Source organism: Ascaphus truei, chromosome 2 (genome assembly GCF_040206685.1).
Source record: "Ascaphus truei isolate aAscTru1 chromosome 2, aAscTru1.hap1, whole genome shotgun sequence".
Lineage (NCBI taxonomy): Eukaryota > Metazoa > Chordata > Amphibia > Anura > Ascaphidae > Ascaphus > Ascaphus truei.
In genome coordinates, this window is record NC_134484.1 from 288030382 (window position 1) to 288049078 (window position 18697).

Below are 18697 nucleotides of genomic sequence, written 5' to 3' on the forward strand. Positions count from 1 at the left end.
CTTATACACCATTTTAATAAAAAATATCACAAAATTCTTCTAAGTCCCTCGGGAAGAGTGAAAGACGCGCACGTTCATTTTCAGATCTCCTAGACCTTCCTATAAGAAGTTAGCCAAAAAGTAGCTTCGAAAAACGCTTAGGTTAAGTTTGAGAGTTGCTTCTAATGTACCAATGCTGGACTTAGACATGATTTCACTCTCACAACATTATGGCTGGTTGGAGACAGTCCGAACCACAAGTACCGGGTCCATGGTTCTGGGCGTATACTGGGGGGGGGCGGGGACGAATCCCATTAACCCCTGACTATACCGGGGATACGCTTATCACAATGCCTTTCTAGTCTGTGCTGAAGCAGGGCATTCTGGCAGCCAAGTGGCTTGACCTTTATTAGTGAGCCTGGTTACCCCCTCTCGGAACCACAGACTTAGAAATCGACAGCTCATATACAGTGCATAAAATATATTTATATATATACCCTTATACACCATTTTAATAAAAAATATCACAAAATTCTTCTAAGTCCCTCGGGAAGAGTGAAAGATGCGCACGTTCATTTTCAGAGCTCCTAGACTTTCCTATAAGAAGTTAGCCATAAAGTAGCTTCGAAAAACGCTTAGGTTAAGTTTGAGAGTTGCTTCTAATGTACCAAAGTTGAACTTAGACATGATTTCACTCTCACAACATTATGGCTGGTTGGAGACAGTCCGAACCACAAGTACCGGGTCCATGGTTCTGGGCGTATACTGGGGGGGGGGGGGGGCGGGGACGAATCCCATTAACCCCTGACTATACCGGGGATACGCTTATCACAATGCCTTTCTGGTCTGTGCTGAAGCAGGGCATTCTGGCAGCCAAGTGGCTTGATCTTTATTAGTGAGCCTGGTTACCCCCTCTCGGAACCACAGACTTAGAAATCGCCAGCTCATATACAGTGCATAAAATATATTTATATATATACCCTTATACACCATTTTAATAAAAAATATCACAAAATTCTTCTAAGTCCCTCGGGAAGAGTGAAAGACGCGCACGTTCATTTTCAGATCTCCTAGACCTTCCTATAAGAAGTTAGCCAAAAAGTAGCTTCGAAAAACGCTTAGGTTAAGTTTGAGAGTTGCTTCTAATGTACCAAAGCTGCACTTAGACATGATTTCACTCTCACAACATTATGGCTGGTTGGAGACAGTCCGAACCACAAGTACCGGGTCCATGGTTCTGGGCGTATACTGGGGGGGGGCGGGGACGAATCCCATTAACCCCTGACTATACCGGGGATACGCTTATCACAATGCCTTTCTAGTCTGTGCTGAAGCAGGGCATTCTGGCAGCCAAGTGGCTTGACCTTTATTAGTGAGCCTGGTTACCCCCTCTCGGAACCACAGACTTAGAAATCGACAGCTCATATACAGTGCATAAAATATATTTATATATATACCCTTATACACCATTTTAATAAAAAATATCACAAAATTCTTCTAAGTCCCTCGGGAAGAGTGAAAGACGCGCACGTTCATTTTCAGAGCTCCTAGACTTTCCTATAAGAAGTTAGCCATAAAGTAGCTTCGAAAAACGCTTAGGTTAAGTTTGAGAGTTGCTTCTAATGTACCAAAGTTGAACTTAGACATGATTTCACTCTCACAACATTATGGCTGGTTGGAGACAGTCCGAACCACAAGTACCGGGTCCATGGTTCTGGGCGTATACTGGGGGGGGGGGGGGCGGGGACGAATCCCATTAACCCCTGACTATACCGGGGATACGCTTATCACAATGCCTTTCTGGTCTGTGCTGAAGCAGGGCATTCTGGCAGCCAAGTGGCTTGATCTTTATTAGTGAGCCTGGTTACCCCCTCTCGGAACCACAGACTTAGAAATCGCCAGCTCATATACAGTGCATAAAATATATTTATATATATACCCTTATACACCATTTTAATAAAAAATATCACAAAATTCTTCTAAGTCCCTCGGGAAGAGTGAAAGACGCGCACGTTCATTTTCAGATCTCCTAGACCTTCCTATAAGAAGTTAGCCAAAAAGTAGCTTCGAAAAACGCTTAGGTTAAGTTTGAGAGTTGCTTCTAATGTACCAAAGCTGGACTTAGACATGATTTCACTCTCACAACATTATGGCTGGTTGGAGACAGTCCGAACCACAAGTACCGGGTCCATGGTTCTGGGCGTATACTGGGGGGGGCGGGGACGAATCCCATTAACCCCTGACTATACCGGGGATACGCTTATCACAATGCCTTTCTAGTCTGTGCTGAAGCAGGGCATTCTGGCAGCCAAGTGGCTTGACCTTTATTAGTGAGCCTGGTTACCCCCTCTCGGAACCACAGACTTAGAAATCGACAGCTCATATACAGTGCATAAAATATATTTATATATATACCCTTATACACCATTTTAATTAAAAATATCACAAAATTCTTCTAAGTCCCTCGGGAAGAGTGAAAGACGCGCACGTTCATTTTCAGATCTCCTAGACCTTCCTATAAGAAGTTAGCCAAAAAGTAGCTTCGAAAAACGCTTAGGTTAAGTTTGAGAGTTGCTTCTAATGTACCAAAGTTGGACTTAGGGCCTCATGCAGTAAGCCCCGATAAGGCTTTTTCGGCATTTTATAGCCGTTTTTTGCCCTCCTGATTCAGTAAGCCCCGATAAGTGGGAATTATCGGCAACTTTTCTTGCGATAAGCCAGCCAATCAGAGCGTGGGAACTCCATCCCTACTCTGATTGGTTCAAGTACCATGTGAGTCCGGCCATGTGTCATTTCATGACGTTTTCTTAAAGGCAATAGCAGCAAAGCCATTCTGATTGGCTGTGCTGGCATTGCCTTTAAGTGACGTCATCAATTTTTTTACATCGGCCAAAACACATGGTTTTCACGGCCCAATCAGGGCCGTGGGAACCATATGACGACAAATGTGACGTCATAGGCCTATAAAAGCCTATGTCGTCTCATTTTGAAGGCAGATGCCGAGGAGGACGGACCTCCTCCTGAAGATTGAAGACCAGGGCGTGGCACCGGATGTCAAGAAGACCCCGGAACAAGGTATTGTAATACAGATTCACTAAGAATAAAACTAGTACAACCCTTGATTGTCATGTTTTATTATTTTAATGTTTAATTTGTTTTTTTCTTTTCTTTTATGGGTTCCTGTTCCTGGATCGTGTCGTGGATTGTTTCTTGGATTTCTTCGTGGCTTGCTTCCTGGATTGGTTCCTGCACTTGTTCTTGGATTGGTTCCTGGATGGTGTCGTGGATTTGTTCCTGGATGGTGTCGTGGATGGTGTCGTGGATTGGTTCGTGAGTAAGCTGATCAACGGGAGTCGGTGGGGGCAAGTAATGGTAAGTTAAATAAAGAAATGTACTTAATGTAACTGTTTTTTGTGTTGCTTTTTCATGTTTTCATTTTTTATAATGCATATCATTTCTTCCCACTGTCTGTATGTCTGTATGTATGTGTACAGATATATATACAGGGTAAGAAATGATAGTGTTGTTAAAGCTTCTAATTCTGTATTGTTAATCATTGTGGCTATGCATTGATGTGTGCTAAATGTATTTTATTTTTAGACAGATGTAAGTTTTGGGCTTCCAGGCCGTACAATAGGATATGGAAAGCCTTGCTTTAGTATATTGTATTTGTTGGTGTACTTTTTTCTATGTTTTGAAGTGGTTCTCTGTTAGGATAGCTTTAGTTCATTGTGTAATTGGTATGGATGGTATTTTAATTGTTTAGGGATGTAATTGATGTGTGGTAATTCATTGATGGTGAGTTTATTGTATTAAATAATATACTTCTTGTGATGTATGGCGATTTGAGTGGCATTATTGTATTGTTAACATTGATTTGCAGCGTGTACATGCAGTTTACATGTTATGCTACATGTATACACTGTAAATGCAATGTTTTATGAGGCATGTGAGCCTACAGATTGAATGATTAAATGGAATTTGGTTAGGCAATTGGTTTTTATTTCACTGAAGATGTTATGCATAACTGTTGTAGGCATTGCAGGATGGCTTCACCCCTTAATTACCTTTCAGGTTAGTACCCGATAAGGTGATTAAGGGGTTCAGTGTTATGTTAATGATATTGAAATGTTGTGGCTATTTCTAATGTTGGCAACGGACCCCAAGGATGATGCTGGCGACGGAGACTTCTTATTGATGAGGTTAGTACAAGTTTCTTTACATTTTAACGTTATTGAATGTGTTTAATAATGGCCAAATAATGTATTATCCCTATGTGGATAATAGTTATTTGGCACATTATTGTACTGTATGTGCTGGGGGAGGGGGTATTAGGCCCAAGGGTATTTGGTAGGACTCCCCTGTGGGTATTGGGTGAGGGTGGTTGGGGGGCTTTGTGGGGGAGGGTATGTGGGTGATGGTGGCTTAACCCCTTAATAACTGTAGCGGTTAATAACCGCTATGGTGATTAAGGGGTTAGGGGACATTAATTTGGATGTTGTAATTCTTGTGTTTGTTTTGCAGAAGCGGATGGGGCATGGGCAGGATGAAGATGAGGATGGCCTTCATCGTGGCAGTGGGACATGGGTGAGTGCTATATGTATTTAAAGTCTTTATTGTTGTGTAAGTATTGTAAATGGACAACTGCACTATTATCCATTTGTGGATAATAGTCATTCTGCCCATTACTATACTGTATGTTGTGTATTGCTGCTATGTTTATTGGGGGCATTTGTCCCCAATAAACATGCTACTATGCGTTAACCCCTTCATTGCCTTAGCGGCTATCCGCTATGGTAATGAAGCAGCATTAATGTATTTTAATAATATTGTGCGGAAGCAGGAGGCCCCCTGAGCTGAAGCGCATTTATTTGTGGCTCAGAGACCCCCTGCCTCCCGAGTTACAGGCCCCGGTTTGGGCCATCGGTTACAGTGTGGACGCCATGTTTATTGCGGGGACGCTATAAACATGGCGGCGACACTGCCACCCGATGACACATACCGGGGCCTGTAACTCGGGAAGCAGGGGGTCCCTGGTCACAAAGCAATGCGGTTCAGCTCAGGGGACCCCCTGCTCACTGTACAGTATAATTAAAAAGACATTCATGCTGCTTCATTACCGTTGCACATAGCCGCCAAGGTAAGGAACGAGTCTTTATTGATGTGTGTGTGTTTTATTTATACTATACATGTGCAGAGGGTCTCCGGAGCAGAACAGCATTGGTTTGAGGTCCGGGGACCCCCTGCCCCCCGAGATACAGGCCCCTTTATGGGGTACCGGTATCCCTCTGGTTTGTTTACAGGCCGCGGTCACGTGATCGGGACCTTTAAACGCCGAGGGATACCGGCACCTCATAAAGGGGCCTGTATCTCGGGGGGCAGGGGGTCCCCGGACCTCAAACCAACGCGGTTCAGCTCCGAAGACCCCCTGCACATGTAGAGTATAAATAAAAGTTGTTTTTAAATACTTTTTTTGGTGCCGAAGTTTGCGCTGAGAGAGCGGCTTGTCTCTCTCAGCTGCAAACATCTATCGGCACCAAAGGCTTATCGGGAGCCTTATCGGGAGCCAGGCTGTATCGCCACAGCTCATCGGCAGCTTTGCTTTCGCAGTGCTTCAGCAGGGATCGGAAGGATTCGGCCCTTACTGAATACTGCGAGGGCAAATCGCCCAAAAAATACATTTTCGCAAGTCGTGCCGAAAATTTTGTATCGGGGCTTACTGCATGAGGCCCTTAGACATAATTTCACTCTCACAATATTATGGCTGGTTGGAGACAGTCCGAACCACAAGTACCGGGTCCATGGTTCTGGGCGTATACTGGGGGGGACGGGAACGACTCCCATTAACCCCTGACTATACCGGGGATACGCTTATCACAATGCCTTTCTGGTCTGTGCTGAAGCAGGGCATTCTGGCAGCCAAATGACTTGACCTTTATTAGTGAGCCTGGTTACCCCCTCTCGGAACCACAGACTTAGAAATCGCCAGCTCATATACAGTGCATAAAATATATTTATATATACACCCTTATACACCATTTTAATAAAAAATATCACAAAATTCTTCTAAGTCCCTCGGGAAGAGTGAAAGACGCGCACGTTCATTTTCAGATCTCCTAGACCTTCCTATAAGAAGTTAGCCAAAAAGTAGCTTCGAAAAACGCTTAGGTTAAGTTTGAGAGTTGCTTCTAATGTACCAAAGCTGGACTTAGACATGATTTCACTCTCACAACATTATGGCTGGTTGGAGACAGTCCGAACCACAAGTACCGGGTCCATGGTTCTGGGCGTATACTGGGGGGGGCGGGGGCGGGGACGAATCCCATTAACCCCTGACTATAACGGGGATACGCTTATCACAATGCCTTTCTAGTCTGTGCTGAAGCAGGGCATTCTGGCAGCCAAGTGGCTTGACCTTTATTAGTGAGCCTGGTTACCCCCTCTCGGAACCACAGACTTAGAAATCGACAGCTCATATACAGTGCATAAAATATATTTATATATATACCCTTATACACCATTTTAATAAAAAATATCACAAAATTCTTCTAAGTCCCTCGGGAAGAGTGAAAGATGCGCACGTTCATTTTCAGAGCTCCTAGACTTTCCTATAAGAAGTTAGCCATAAAGTAGCTTCGAAAAACGCTTAGGTAAAGTTTGAGAGTTGCTTCTAATGTACCAAAGTTGAACTTAGACATGATTTCACTCTCACAACATTATGGCTGGTTGGAGACAGTCCGAACCACAAGTACCGGGTCCATGGTTCTGGGCGTATACTGGGGGGGCGGGGACGACTCCCATTAACCCCTGACTATACCGGGGATACGCTTATCACAATGCCTTTCTGGTCTGTGCTGAAGCAGGGCATTCTGGCAGCCAAGTGGCTTGATCTTTATTAGTGAGCCTGGTTACCCCCTCTCGGAACCACAGACTTAGAAATCGCCAGCTCATATACAGTGCATAAAATATATTTATATATATACCCTTATACACCATTTTAATAAAAAATATCACAAAATTCTTCTAAGTCCCTCGGGAAGAGTGAAAGACGCGCACGTTCATTTTGAGAGCTCCTAGACCTTCCTATAAGAAGTTAGCCAAAAAGTAGCTTCGAAAAACGCTTAGGTTAAGTTTGAGAGTTGCTTCTAATGTACCAAAGCTGGACTTAGACATAATTTCACTCTCACAACATTATGGCTGGTTGGAGACAGTCCGAACCACAAGTACCGGGTCCATGGTTCTGGGCGTATACTGGGGGGACGGGAACGAATCCCATTAAACCTTGACTATACCGGGGATACGCTTATCACAATGCCTTTCTGGTCTGTGCTGAAGCAGGGCATTCTGGCAGCCAAGTGGCTTGATCTTTATTAGTGAGCCTGGTTACCCCCTCTCGGAACAACAGACTTAGAAATCGCCAGCTCATATACAGTGCATAAAATATATTTATGTATATACCCTTTTACACCATTTTAATAAAAAATATCACAAAATTCTTCTAAGTCCCTCGGGAAGAGTGAAAGATGCGCGCGTTCATTTTCAGAGCTCCTAGACCTTCCTATAAGAAGTTAGCCAAAAAGTAGCTTCGAAAAACGCTTAGGTTAAGTTTGAGAGTTGCTTCTAATGTACCAAAGCTGGACTTAGACATGATTTCACTCACAACATTATGGCTGGTTGGAGACAGTCCGAACCACAAGTACCGGGTCCATGGTTCTGGGCGTATACTGGGGGGGGGCGGGGACGAATCCCATTAACCCCTGACTATAACGGGGATACGCTTATCACAATGCCTTTCTAGTCTGTGCTGAAGCAGGGCATTCTGGCAGCCAAGTGGCTTGACCTTTATTAGTGAGCCTGGTTACCCCCTCTCGGAACCACAGACTTAGAAATCGCCAGCTCATATACAGTGCATAAAATATATTTATATATATACCCTTATACACCATTTTAATAAAAAATATCACAAAATTCTTCTAAGTCCCTCGGGAAGAGTGAAAGACGCGCACGTTCATTTTCAGATCTCCTAGACCTTCCTATAAGAAGTTAGCCAAAAAGTAGCTTCGAAAAACGCTTAGGTTAAGTTTGAGAGTTGCTTCTAATGTACCAAAGTTGGACTTAGACATAATTTCACTCTCACAATATTATGGCTGGTTGGAGACAGTCCGAACCACAAGTACCGGGTCCATGGTTCTGGGCGTATACTGGGGGGGACGGGAACGACTCCCATTAACCCCTGACTATACCGGGGATACGCTTATCACAATGCCTTTCTGGTCTGTGCTGAAGCAGGGCATTCTGGCAGCCAAGTGACTTGACCTTTATTAGTGAGCCTGGTTACCCCCTCTCGGAACCACAGACTTAGAAATCGCCAGCTCATATACAGTGCATAAAATATATTTATATATACACCCTTATACACCATTTTAATAAAAAATATCACAAAATTCTTCTAAGTCCCTCGGGAAGAGTGAAAGACGCGCACGTTCATTTTCAGATCTCCTAGACCTTCCTATAAGAAGTTAGCCAAAAAGTAGCTTCGAAAAACGCTTAGGTTAAGTTTGAGAGTTGCTTCTAATGTACCAAAGCTGGACTTAGACATGATTTCACTCTCACAACATTATGGCTGGTTGGAGACAGTCCGAACCACAAGTACCGGGTCCATGGTTCTGGGCGTATACTGGGGGGGGCGGGGACGAATCCCATTAACCCCTGACTATACCGGGGATACGCTTATCACAATGCCTTTCTAGTCTGTGCTGAAGCAGGGCATTCTGGCAGCCAAGTGGCTTGACCTTTATTAGTGAGCCTGGTTACCCCCTCTCGGAACCACAGACTTAGAAATCGACAGCTCATATACAGTGCATAAAATATATTTATATATATACCCTTATACACCATTTTAATAAAAAATATCACAAAATTCTTCTAAGTCCCTCGGGAAGAGTGAAAGATGCGCACGTTCATTTTCAGAGCTCCTAGACTTTCCTATAAGAAGTTAGCCATAAAGTAGCTTCGAAAAACGCTTAGGTTAAGTTTGAGAGTTGCTTCTAATGTACCAAAGTTGAACTTAGACATGATTTCACTCTCACAACATTATGGCTGGTTGGAGACAGTCCGAACCACAAGTTCCGGGTCCATGGTTCTGGGCGTATACTGGGGGGGGGGGCGGGGACGAATCCCATTAACCCCTGACTATACCGGGGATACGCTTATCACAATGCCTTTCTGGTCTGTGCTGAAGCAGGGCATTCTGGCAGCCAAGTGGCTTGACCTTTATTAGTGAGCCTGGTTACCCCCTCTCGGAACCACAGACTTAGAAATCGACAGCTCATATACAGTGCCTAAAATATTTTATATATATACCCTTATACACCATTTTAATAAAAAATATCACAAAATTCTTCTAAGTCCCTCGGGAAGAGTGAAAGATGCGCACGTTCATTTTCAGAGCTCCTAGACTTTCCTATAAGAAGTTAGCCATAAAGTAGCTTCGAAAAACGCTTAGGTTAAGTTTGAGAGTAGCTTCTAATGTACCAAAGTTGAACTTAGACATGATTTCACTCTCACAACATTATGGCTGGTTGGAGACAGTCCGAACCACAAGTACCGGGTCCATGGTTCTGGGCGTATACTGGGGGGGGGGGGGCGGGGACGAATCCCATTAACCCCTGACTATACCGGGGATACGCTTATCACAATGCCTTTCTGGTCTGTGCTGAAGCAGGGCATTCTGGCAGCCAAGTGGCTTGATCTTTATTAGTGAGCCTGGTTACCCCCTCTCGGAACCACAGACTTAGAAATCGCCAGCTCATATACAGTGCATAAAATATATTTATATATATACCCTTATACACCATTTTAATAAAAAATATCACAAAATTCTTCTAAGTCCCTCGGGAAGAGTGAAAGACGCGCACGTTCATTTTCAGATCTCCTAGACCTTCCTATAAGAAGTTAGCCAAAAAGTAGCTTCGAAAAACGCTTAGGTTAAGTTTGAGAGTTGCTTCTAATGTACCAAAGCTGGACTTAGACATGATTTCACTCTCACAACATTATGGCTGGTTGGAGACAGTCCGAACCACAAGTACCGGGTCCATGGTTCTGGGCGTATACTGGGGGGGGCGGGGACGAATCCCATTAACCCCTGACTATACCGGGGATACGCTTATCACAATGCCTTTCTAGTCTGTGCTGAAGCAGGGCATTCTGGCAGCCAAGTGGCTTGACCTTTATTAGTGAGCCTGGTTACCCCCTCTCGGAACCACAGACTTAGAAATCGACAGCTCATATACAGTGCATAAAATATATTTATATATATACCCTTATACACCATTTTAATAAAAAATATCACAAAATTCTTCTAAGTCCCTCGGGAAGAGTGAAAGATGCGCACGTTCATTTTCAGAGCTCCTAGACTTTCCTATAAGAAGTTAGCCATAAAGTAGCTTCGAAAAACGCTTAGGTTAAGTTTGAGAGTTGCTTCTAATGTACCAAATTTGAACTTAGACATGATTTCATTCTCACAACATTATGGCTGGTTGGAGACAGTCCGAACCACAAGTACCGGGTCCATGGTTCTGGGCGTATACTGGGGGGGGGGGACGAATCCCATTAACCCCTGACTATACCGGGGATACGCTTATCACAATGCCTTTCTGGTCTGTGCTGAAGCAGGGCATTCTGGCAGCCAAGTGGCTTGACCTTTATTAGTGAGCCTGGTTACCCCCTCTCGGAACCACAGACTTAGAAATCGCCAGCTCATATACAGTGCATAAAATATATTTATATATATACCCTTATACACCATTTTAATAAAAAATATCACAAAATTCTTCTAAGTCCCTCGGGAAGAGTGAAAGACGCGCACGTTCATTTTCAGATCTCCTAGACCTTCCTATAAGAAGTTAGCCAAAAAGTAGCTTCGAAAAACGCTTAGGTTAAGTTTGAGAGTTGCTTCTAATGTACCAAAGTTGGACTTAGACATAATTTCACTCTCACAATATTATGGCTGGTTGGAGACAGTCCGAACCACAAGTACCGGGTCCATGGTTCTGGGCGTATACTGGGGGGGACGGGAACGACTCCCATTAACCCCTGACTATACCGGGGATACGCTTATCACAATGCCTTTCTGGTCTGTGCTGAAGCAGGGCATTCTGGCAGCCAAGTGACTTGACCTTTATTAGTGAGCCTGGTTACCCCCTCTCGGAACCACAGACTTAGAAATCGCCAGCTCATATACAGTGCATAAAATATATTTATATATACACCCTTATACACCATTTTAATAAAAAATATCACAAAATTCTTCTAAGTCCCTCGGGAAGAGTGAAAGACGCGCACGTTCATTTTCAGATCTCGTAGACCTTCCTATAAGAAGTTAGCCAAAAAGTAGCTTCGAAAAACGCTTAGGTTAAGTTTGAGAGTTGCTTCTAATGTACCAAAGCTGGACTTAGACATGATTTCACTCTCACAACATTATGGCTGGTTGGAGACAGTCCGAACCACAAGTACCGGGTCCATGGTTCTGGGCGTATACTGGGGGGGGCGGGGACGAATCCCATTAACCCCTGACTATACCGGGGATACGCTTATCACAATGCCTTTCTAGTCTGTGCTGAAGCAGGGCATTCTGGCAGCCAAGTGGCTTGACCTTTATTAGTGAGCCTGGTTACCCCCTCTCGGAACCACAGACTTAGAAATCGACAGCTCATATACAGTGCATAAAATATATTTATATATATACCCTTATACACCATTTTAATAAAAAATATCACAAAATTCTTCTAAGTCCCTCGGGAAGAGTGAAAGATGCGCACGTTCATTTTCAGAGCTCCTAGACTTTCCTATAAGAAGTTAGCCATAAAGTAGCTTCGAAAAACGCTTAGGTTAAGTTTGAGAGTTGCTTCTAATGTACCAAAGTTGAACTTAGACATGATTTCACTCTCACAACATTATGGCTGGTTGGAGACAGTCCGAACCACAAGTTCCGGGTCCATGGTTCTGGGCGTATACTGGGGGGGGGGGGCGGGGACGAATCCCATTAACCCCTGACTATACCGGGGATACGCTTATCACAATGCCTTTCTGGTCTGTGCTGAAGCAGGGCATTCTGGCAGCCAAGTGGCTTGACCTTTATTAGTGAGCCTGGTTACCCCCTCTCGGAACCACAGACTTAGAAATCGACAGCTCATATACAGTGCATAAAATATATTTATATATATACCCTTATACACCATTTTAATAAAAAATATCACAAAATTCTTCTAAGTCCCTCGGGAAGAGTGAAAGATGCGCACGTTCATTTTCAGAGCTCCTAGACTTTCCTATAAGAAGTTAGCCATAAAGTAGCTTCGAAAAACGCTTAGGTTAAGTTTGAGAGTAGCTTCTAATGTACCAAAGTTGAACTTAGACATGATTTCACTCTCACAACATTATGGCTGGTTGGAGACAGTCCGAACCACAAGTACCGGGTCCATGGTTCTGGGCGTATACTGGGGGGGGGGGGGGGCGGGGACGAATCCCATTAACCCCTGACTATACCGGGGATACGCTTATCACAATGCCTTTCTGGTCTGTGCTGAAGCAGGGCATTCTGGCAGCCAAGTGGCTTGATCTTTATTAGTGAGCCTGGTTACCCCCTCTCGGAACCACAGACTTAGAAATCGCCAGCTCATATACAGTGCATAAAATATATTTATATATATACCCTTATACACCATTTTAATAAAAAATATCACAAAATTCTTCTAAGTCCCTCGGGAAGAGTGAAAGACGCGCACGTTCATTTTCAGATCTCCTAGACCTTCCTATAAGAAGTTAGCCAAAAAGTAGCTTCGAAAAACGCTTAGGTTAAGTTTGAGAGTTGCTTCTAATGTACCAAAGCTGGACTTAGACATGATTTCACTCTCACAACATTATGGCTGGTTGGAGACAGTCCGAACCAAAAGTACCGGGTCCATGGTTCTGGGCGTATACTGGGGGGGGCGGGGACGAATCCCATTAACCCCTGACTATACCGGGGATACGCTTATCACAATGCCTTTCTAGTCTGTGCTGAAGCAGGGCATTCTGGCAGCCAAGTGGCTTGACCTTTATTAGTGAGCCTGGTTACCCCCTCTCGGAACCACAGACTTAGAAATCGACAGCTCATATACAGTGCATAAAATATATTTATATATATACCCTTATACACCATTTTAATAAAAAATATCACAAAATTCTTCTAAGTCCCTCGGGAAGAGTGAAAGATGCGCACGTTCATTTTCAGAGCTCCTAGACTTTCCTATAAGAAGTTAGCCATAAAGTAGCTTCGAAAAACGCTTAGGTTAAGTTTGAGAGTTGCTTCTAATGTACCAAAGTTGAACTTAGACATGATTTCACTCTCACAACATTATGGCTGGTTGGAGACAGTCCGAACCACAAGTACCGGGTCCATGGTTCTGGGCGTATACTGGGGGGGGGGGGGGGGGGACGAATCCCATTAACCCCTGACTATACCGGGGATACGCTTATCACAATGCCTTTCTGGTCTGTGCTGAAGCAGGGCATTCTGGCAGCCAAGTGGCTTGACCTTTATTAGTGAGCCTGGTTACCCCCTCTCGGAACCACAGACTTAGAAATCGCCAGCTCATATACAGTGCATAAAATATATTTATATATATACCCTTATACACCATTTTAATAAAAAATATCACAAAATTCTTCTAAGTCCCTCGGGAAGAGTGAAAGACGCGCACGTTCATTTTCAGATCTCCTAGACCTTCCTATAAGAAGTTAGCCAAAAAGTAGCTTCGAAAAACGCTTAGGTTAAGTTTGAGAGTTGCTTCTAATGTACCAAAGTTGAACTTAGACATGATTTCACTCTCACAACATTATGGCTGGTTGGAGACAGTCCGAACCACAAGTACCGGGTCCATGGTTCTGGGCGTATACTGGGGGGGCGGGGACGACTCCCATTAACCCCTGACTATACCGGGGATACGCTTATCACAATGCCTTTCTGGTCTGTGCTGAAGCAGGGCATTCTGGCAGCCAAGTGGCTTGATCTTTATTAGTGAGCCTGGTTACCCCCTCTCGGAACCACAGACTTAGAAATCGCCAGCTCATATACAGTGCATAAAATATATTTATATATATACCCTTATACACCATTTTAATAAAAAATATCACAAAATTCTTCTAAGTCCCTCGGGAAGAGTGAAAGACGCGCACGTTCATTTTCAGAGCTCCTAGACCTTCCTATAAGAAGTTAGCCAAAAAGTAGCTTCGAAAAACGCTTAGGTTAAGTTTGAGAGTTGCTTCTAATGTACCAAAGCTGGACTTAGACATAATTTCACTCTCACAACATTATGGCTGGTTGGAGACAGTCCGAACCACAAGTACCGGGTCCATGGTTCTGGGCGTATACTGGGGGGACGGGAACGAATCCCATTAAACCTTGACTATACCGGGGATACGCTTATCACAATGCCTTACTGGTCTGTGCTGAAGCAGGGCATTCTGGCAGCCAAGTGGCTTGACCTTTATTAGTGAGCCTGGTTACCCCCTCTCGGAACCACAGACTTAGAAATCGACAGCTCATATACAGTGCATAAAATATATTTATATATATACCCTTATACACCATTTTAATAAAAAATATCACAAAATTCTTCTAAGTCCCTCGGGAAGAGTGAAAGATGCGCACGTTCATTTTCAGAGCTCCTAGACTTTCCTATAAGAAGTTAGCCATAAAGTAGCTTCGAAAAACGCTTAGGTTAAGTTTGAGAGTTGCTTCTAATGTACCAAAGTTGAACTTAGACATGATTTCACTCTCACAACATTATGGCTGGTTGGAGACAGTCCGAACCACAAGTACCGGGTCCATGGTTCTGGGCGTATACTGGGGGGGGGACGAATCCCATTAACCCCTGACTATACCGGGGATACGCTTATCACAATGCCTTTCTGGTCTGTGCTGAAGCAGGGCATTCTGGCAGCCAAGTGGCTTGACCTTTATTAGTGAGCCTGGTTACCCCCTCTCGGAACCACAGACTTAGAAATCGCCAGCTCATATACAGTGCATAAAATATATTTATATATATACCCTTATACACCATTTTAATAAAAAATATCACAAAATTCTTCTAAGTCCCTCGGGAAGAGTGAAAGACGCGCACGTTCATTTTCAGATCTCCTAGACCTTCCTATAAGAAGTTAGCCAAAAAGTAGCTTCGAAAAACGCTTAGGTTAAGTTTGAGAGTTGCTTCTAATGTACCAAAGCTGGACTTAGACATGATTTCACTCTCACAACATTATGGCTGGTTGGAGACAGTCCGAACCACAAGTACCGGGTCCATGGTTCTGGGCGTATACTGGGGGGGGCGGGGACGAATCCCATTAACCCCTGACTATACCGGGGATACGCTTATCACAATGCCTTTCTAGTCTGTGCTGAAGCAGGGCATTCTGGCAGCCAAGTGGCTTGACCTTTATTAGTGAGCCTGGTTACCCCCTCTCGGAACCACAGACTTAGAAATCGACAGCTCATATACAGTGCATAAAATATATTTATATATATACCCTTATACACCATTTTAATAAAAAATATCACAAAATTCTTCTAAGTCCCTCGGGAAGAGTGAAAGATGCGCACGTTCATTTTCAGAGCTCCTAGACTTTCCTATAAGAAGTTAGCCATAAAGTAGCTTCGAAAAACGCTTAGGTTAAGTTTGAGAGTTGCTTCTAATGTACCAAAGTTGAACTTAGACATGATTTCACTCTCACAACATTATGGCTGGTTGGAGACAGTCCGAACCACAAGTACCGGGTCCATGGTTCTGGGCGTATACTGGGGGGGGGGGGGGGGGGACGAATCCCATTAACCCCTGACTATACCGGGGATACGCTTATCACAATGCCTTTCTGGTCTGTGCTGAAGCAGGGCATTCTGGCAGCCAAGTGGCTTGACCTTTATTAGTGAGCCTGGTTACCCCCTCTCGGAACCACAGACTTAGAAATCGCCAGCTCATATACAGTGCATAAAATATATTTATATATATACCCTTATACACCATTTTAATAAAAAATATCACAAAATTCTTCTAAGTCCCTCGGGAAGAGTGAAAGACGCGCACGTTCATTTTCAGATCTCCTAGACCTTCCTATAAGAAGTTAGCCAAAAAGTAGCTTCGAAAAACGCTTAGGTTAAGTTTGAGAGTTGCTTCTAATGTACCAAAGTTGAACTTAGACATGATTTCACTCTCACAACATTATGGCTGGTTGGAGACAGTCCGAACCACAAGTACCGGGTCCATGGTTCTGGGCGTATACTGGGGGGGCGGGGACGACTCCCATTAACCCCTGACTATACCGGGGATACGCTTATCACAATGCCTTTCTGGTCTGTGCTGAAGCAGGGCATTCTGGCAGCCAAGTGGCTTGATCTTTATTAGTGAGCCTGGTTACCCCCTCTCGGAACCACAGACTTAGAAATCGCCAGCTCATATACAGTGCATAAAATATATTTATATATATACCCTTATACACCATTTTAATAAAAAATATCACAAAATTCTTCTAAGTCCCTCGGGAAGAGTGAAAGACGCGCACGTTCATTTTCAGAGCTCCTAGACCTTCCTATAAGAAGTTAGCCAAAAAGTAGCTTCGAAAAACGCTTAGGTTAAGTTTGAGAGTTGCTTCTAATGTACCAAAGCTGGACTTAGACATAATTTCACTCTCACAACATTATGGCTGGTTGGAGACAGTCCGAACCACAAGTACCGGGTCCATGGTTCTGGGCGTATACTGGGGGGACGGGAACGAATCCCATTAAACCTTGACTATACCGGGGATACGCTTATCACAATGCCTTACTGGTCTGTGCTGAAGCAGGGCATTCTGGCAGCCAAGTGGCTTGACCTTTATTAGTGAGCCTGGTTACCCCCTCTCGGAACCACAGACTTAGAAATCGACAGCTCATATACAGTGCATAAAATATATTTATATATATACCCTTATACACCATTTTAATAAAAAATATCACAAAATTCTTCTAAGTCCCTCGGGAAGAGTGAAAGATGCGCACGTTCATTTTCAGAGCTCCTAGACTTTCCTATAAGAAGTTAGCCATAAAGTAGCTTCGAAAAACGCTTAGGTTAAGTTTGAGAGTTGCTTCTAATGTACCAAAGTTGAACTTAGACATGATTTCACTCTCACAACATTATGGCTGGTTGGAGACAGTCCGAACCACAAGTACCGGGTCCATGGTTCTGGGCGTATACTGGGGGGGGGACGAATCCCATTAACCCCTGACTATACCGGGGATACGCTTATCACAATGCCTTTCTGGTCTGTGCTGAAGCAGGGCATTCTGGCAGCCAAGTGGCTTGACCTTTATTAGTGAGCCTGGTTACCCCCTCTCGGAACCACAGACTTAGAAATCGCCAGCTCATATACAGTGCATAAAATATATTTATATATATACCCTTATACACCATTTTAATAAAAAATATCACAAAATTCTTCTAAGTCCCTCGGGAAGAGTGAAAGACGCGCACGTTCATTTTCAGATCTCCTAGACCTTCCTATAAGAAGTTAGCCAAAAAGTAGCTTCGAAAAACGCTTAGGTTAAGTTTGAGAGTTGCTTCTAATGTACCAAAGCTGGACTTAGACATGATTTCACTCTCACAACATTATGGCTGGTTGGAGACAGTCCGAACCACAAGTACCGGGTCCATGGTTCTGGGCGTATACTGGGGGGGGCGGGGACGAATCCCATTAACCCCTGACTATACCGGGGATACGCTTATCACAATGCCTTTCTAGTCTGTGCTGAAGCAGGGCATTCTGGCAGCCAAGTGGCTTGACCTTTATTAGTGAGCCTGGTTACCCCCTCTCGGAACCACAGACTTAGAAATCGACAGCTCATATACAGTGCATAAAATATATTTATATATATACCCTTATACACCATTTTAATAAAAAATATCACAAAATTCTTCTAAGTCCCTCGGGAAGAGTGAAAGATGCGCACGTTCATTTTCAGAGCTCCTAGACTTTCCTATAAGAAGTTAGCCATAAAGTAGCTTCGAAAAACGCTTAGGTTAAGTTTGAGAGTTGCTTCTAATGTACCAAAGTTGAACTTAGACATGATTTCACTCTCACAACATTATGGCTGGTTGGAGACAGTCCGAACCACAAGTACCGGGTCCATGGTTCTGGGCGTATACTGGGGGGGGGGGGGGGGGACGAATCCCATTAACCCCTGACTATACCGGGGATACGCTTATCACAATGCCTTTCTGGTCTGTGCTGAAGCAGGGCATTCTGGCAGCCAAGTGGCTTGACCTTTATTAGTGAGCCTGGTTACCCCCTCTCGGAACCACAGACTTAGAAATCGCCAGCTCATATACAGTGCATAAAATATATTTATATATATACCCTTATACACCATTTTAATAAAAAATATCACAAAATTCTTCTAAGTCCCTCGGGAAGAGTGAAAGACGCGCACGTTCATTTTCAGATCTCCTAGACCTTCCTATAAGAAGTTAGCCAAAAAGTAGCTTCGAAAAACGCTTAGGTTAAGTTTGAGAGTTGCTTCTAATGTACCAAAGTTGAACTTAGACATGATTTCACTCTCACAACATTATGGCTGGTTGGAGACAGTCCGAACCACAAGTACCGGGTCCATGGTTCTGGGCGTATACTGGGGGGGCGGGGACGACTCCCATTA